This window comes from Belonocnema kinseyi, chromosome 6 (assembly GCF_010883055.1).
Source record: "Belonocnema kinseyi isolate 2016_QV_RU_SX_M_011 chromosome 6, B_treatae_v1, whole genome shotgun sequence".
Taxonomy (NCBI): Eukaryota; Metazoa; Arthropoda; class Insecta; order Hymenoptera; family Cynipidae; genus Belonocnema; species Belonocnema kinseyi.
Window position 1 is genome coordinate 58,771,830 of NC_046662.1, and position 5,438 is coordinate 58,777,267.

The window sequence follows — 5,438 nt, forward strand, 5'->3', positions numbered from 1 at the left end:
AAATTGGCGTTGCAAAATTTGTTTGTTCACGGGATCATGGTTATGGTATAAATTGCTAAGGCTGTTAATACTTCGCGGAGATTCACCGAAAGTACGTAAAAACGAAGTGCATTTTTTATCATTACATCTCCATCTTTTTTCTCCCTTGTTTAAAAATCGACTAAAGTGGAATTTAAAATCATTTACAATCAGAATAGTTTTACTTTTCTCAGACATCGTTTCAATAATAATTGGAGCAGCTTCCGAAGACATTTCTCTTCCAAAATGCAATAGATGTTGAAGTCAAAATTTTTACAATAGCAGAGTATACCAAAAAATTCACTTGCATTCCAAATCAATGAATGAAGGCGAATGAGACTAGCATGCTAAGTGTACAGTTTTAAGGACAATTTTGAGCAACCTGATTGGTTAAGCAATAAAAAAATTTATGATGCTTCAAGTCTAGCCAAATATTAGCATCCGCAATTTCCCAAATTTTTCCAAAATTTTTCCCAAATTAGGGTAAGACTGAAACTATTCATCCTTTTGCAAAGTGCAAAATTATTAAGGGACAAGTTTGAGAAATGCGTTTGTCTGGGCAATAAACAAAATTTATGATATTTCAATACTGGAAAATTTTCCATAAAATTGTACATAAAATTGAACATAAAAATTAATACTACTTCTTTAATTGTCAACTTTATGAGTCAAACAACATATCGTTGGAATCGTCATAATTCGTAGATTTCGAATATCATATTTGTGATTTACTAAGTGTGAAATTTAAAAAATTTTATATTCCATATTTTAGGCCTCATTAGGAACAAAGGCCCCCCGCTGACCAAGCTCAGTGGCAGCAGCTCGACGGTGTGAGGGGAAGCCGCGTAGTGGGGTACGGTACACAGGTAGCTGAGGCGGAATTGACCATCGCCCCCTTAAAAGTGGTGATATGCTTAGTATTTTTCGTAATGTCCTGCTGAATTTCTGTAATCGATGCATTTAGGGTGTTATTAAAGACAGTTTGCTCCGCCTTAAACGATTAAATCATAGCAGCGATCTTAGCAAGTCCAGTTTCCTGTTCCTTTACAATTGCATTTGAGATAGCTGCTTGTACCTCAAGCCCAAATGTAACTGGGAACGTCCTTGTGTTGTCCCCTTGACTGTGAGCAGGTTCCGATGATACCACTGAAGATTTAAAGCGTTTAGAGTTGTTGTTACTGACCAAATTGATAGTGCACTTTTTGCAACACCCATTCTTCAATTTCTTTTTAATCCTCTCCACGTCATTCGATGAGAGATTCAAACAGCCAATATTTACAAGTACACCGTACTTACATGCAAATGAGTCAGTTGTTCCTCTCGTTATCAACTCACTACACATTGCGCAGGTAACCATCTTGAAAACGACCGAGCAGATTTTCAAGAAAATCTAATTTCACAATTAAAGTACCTATGTAATAAAAAATGGCAGAAAAACAACTAAATGCAATAAACGCCGTATTTATCAAAATACTTATGCAGATTATTCGCTCACTCACACAACAAAAAATGGTTGAAAATTATTAGAAAAGTACAGAGCGACACACAATAGCATGTCTCATAAAGACGACTGTCAATCCAATTCTCAATAACAAGACTGTCAAAAAAAATAGTGTTGACTTTAAGATTTCCAAAAGCAGAGTATACAAAAAATATTCTACTTCACTAAAGTGTTGTATGTATCTTTATATAACAAAGAAACGACATTCTAATGAAGCAGAATATAGTTGATATATACGCTGTTTTTGGAAGTCTTAAACTTAAGACTGTTTTATCTGGGACAGTCGATTATAATTTTTTTAATCTTTATTAAAAATTAAATAAATGAAAACTACAATGGCAAATGCAAATTATTTTTATTTTATTAAAAATACTATTCAAAACACATTTAGCGACAACAATATATTTAATAAGACACTTTTTGTAAGAACTAAAAATATTATAGTTTTAAAACAGCATTTTATTTTTTTATTTTAAAAAGAATAATGTCAATATAGTTCAAGGATCAATCTTATACTTTATTTTGTTAAATTTACTTGAAATTTTACTGAATAAGTGTGCGATAAAAATCCTAATCTCAAAATTCAACAAATTTCCCTATTTTTATTTGAAATAAATTAAGAGTTCAGATTGTTCAGGCTAGAATCTTAACTCATTTTCAAGTATTTTATAAACAAAAAATATTAAAATTAGACATTCTCAATCAATGATTATTGTACTCGCATGCTAGCGAAATCAAATTAACTTAACTGTATTACACTAATCATAAGAATGAACTTACCTTAAAAAAATTTAATTGTTTCCCTACTATTTCAATGTTTTTTTTCGGCTGAGTCAGATTGAAATTAAGGTTAGAAAAGATCTACACTACCGCCCACAGTGCCGAAGATTAGTAGTAAATAGAGCAGAATATTTCAAGTCCAAAAAAGACAGTCTCAAAGTCTCTTTGAATTGATAATAAAAATGTTCTTCTATATATTCTGCAAGATCTAAATATTTAATTGTGTTTAAATTTTCTTTTCAAACTACAATATTCAAATTACAAGTTCAGGTTTTTGTAAATTTTTTTATTAAATTTGTTTTTATTAATTGAAAACAAGTAAATAATTGCACTTTTGTGCAGATTTACTCATTATACATAACACACTGTCAGAAACTTTAAAACAAGAATAGACCGACCAGAGCCCGGCTAGAACCCGCTTACGAATTTTGACAAAAGAATAGCCTACACAGAGGATTAAGTTTTTTTAAATAGCTCGAATAGTTCCCGACCAGGCCCCGACTTAAAATGTTCACCAAAAAGAAGCCAACTGGCCACCGACCAGTTCTCGACTAGGGATATTGCCTAAAAATGTTCTCCAACTGGCCCCCGACTAGTGCTCGACTTTCATTGGGACCAAGTGGGGCTATTTCTAGGCGGGAGGTTCTAGAAAACAGTTGACTTGTAGGACCTAAAGGAAGATTTTTTAACGAAGTACTTGAATTTTCAACAAACATACCAAATATTTTAGAATAGAAAGTGTCATTGACAACCAAATAGTTGAACTTGTAACCAAATATTTGAATTTCAACTAACAAAAATCAATTTTCAACCAAATTTTAACATTATTAACCAAATAGTTGAATTTTCAAGTCATGACCCGTGCAGAAATTTCAAAAGGGCTCTAGTGGGGCCCTGGCTAGTTTCCCAAATCTAGTCGGCCTCTAGAGGGAAAAACTAATCGGGGTTCCATCTGGAACGTAACGCTGGGACCACGGGGGCCATACTAGGTGTTCTAGTAGGGTTCTAGTGGGGTCAGCCCGCCTTCAATTCAATTAAAGAGAAGAGACACTGCGGGTCTCCTACAGGGTACTTTCACGCTACTGGCAGTCAGTTCTTTTATTCGTTCATCATCATACGACTGTATACGATCCGAATATCATTTATGTTTTCAAAAATTGAAATTTGATTCAAACATTTTAGGTAATTTTAATACCCACTACTGCTATACTCTAACGATATGACAAAAAAGGTATTTAAAAAATAAATATTAATTAATTTCGAGTATTTTTACTTCAAATATTAATGGTCCTGTTTAGAGTGAATACATATATTTCATTTTTAAACATTATATTACAAATAAAATTTCTAACGCTACGGGTTTCGAACCTACATAATCTATTCTTAAATCTATCGCCTAGCAGTCGTGAGTGCTAACCACTGCGCTAAACCGACAAGTTGAAACTCGATGAAAAAACCATCCTCATAACCTACAGCTTAAGAAAGCTAAAACACAAAATTTCAAACTCCCTTTTTTAAATTAAATATTTATTATCATTTGACATTATTTAAATGTAAAATATAAAAACTGTTAATGTGTACAAAAATATACATTGTACATTGTACAGTGACAGAACATTACATTTTTAAGAGCATTTAAACCTAAATCTAAAATGTAAATTTTTTTAACATTTACAATTTTTCATAAAGATGGGACTTAGAATTTTTTTATTTAAAAAAAATCACTGGCCAGCTGTACTTGAAATAAACTCTTTAACTGAAACATACCTGCCTGGCCCCAAAGAAAATATTAAGATTTTAAATACTCATAAATACATTATTTTTGCATACTGAAACCTTCAAAAGCCTCAAAATTATAATTTAGGCAATATAAGATTTTAGAAGTTCTCTGTTCAGGGCCCCATTAGACACAGATAGATTTGCCATACCTATACAAAGCATGGAATTCTTCACTAGAACCTAACAGGACACCCATCAGTTTTTTCTAGACTAGATATTCCGATAGGGGCCCCACCAGTTTTTTCTAGACTAGATATTCTGATAAGGGCCCCATTAGAACCCAAATTCAAATAGGGAAAGATGGGGAAATTTCTGCACGGGGAAGACGAATTTTTCGAAAGAAGTTTGAATTTTGAATCAAAGAAAACATTATTTCCATTAATAAAATATATTATTCGATACAGCAACCAAAAAAAGGTCTTAATTTTCAATCAAAAAGGTCAATTGTTTTTAAAGTTTCAAGCCAAAAGGTAAATTTTGTACAAAACAGTTGAATTTTTTACCGGCAATTATTGCTTTTCAACCAAATATCTTCTTTGATTAATCTTTTTTAAAAACTAGTACTTTTTAGGCTAAAAGCATTTCAAACGTGCATTTCAAACGTGCTTCAGACAAAAATTAATTTTAGATTCATATCTGATATAACCTTTAATTTGGTACATGACTCTCCTTTTATGATTAAAATGTTGAAGCATTATGATTTAAAAGCTTTTATTCTCCGAATTGAGTGACTTTCCGATATCTATGAGTTTAATAACATTTTTGTAAGCAATACGCAAACAAGATGCTTAAAAGCATAAAGCAAAATATTATAAAAATTGTGATATTAGTTTTATCAAATTTATTAATTACCTTTTTATCCTTTGTACTAACTTTAATCAATTGTAAATATTTGATAATAATAAGATAAACGCGTACAATGTGTGAGATAAGGACTTTATGATATATGTTTTTTGCATAATCGAATTAAGCACCAGAACATTCAGCAGTTACGTTATCAATAAAATTCTTCATAATTACATTAATAATTTTTCCTTCAATTGGAAAAGATGATGATTTTTCAGACTGTCTCCTTATCCTTGGCGGTTATCCTCAATTATATTGGTAAATATGCAATATTATATACTTATAAGTTTAATTTCATTTTTGTAAGCTATACGCCCTATTGCTACGGAATTCGCACCATATGTACACATTCACATACGTTATACTTCTAATAGGTCATCCACAGATTACTCAAGACGATTCGTATTTATTATTTATTATTACGAGGGTAGTTCAATAAGTCCTTAGAATGAAGTATAAAAACAATTTTTTTTGGGTAAATTTTTTTTTATTTTTCAACATAATCTCCTTGGAG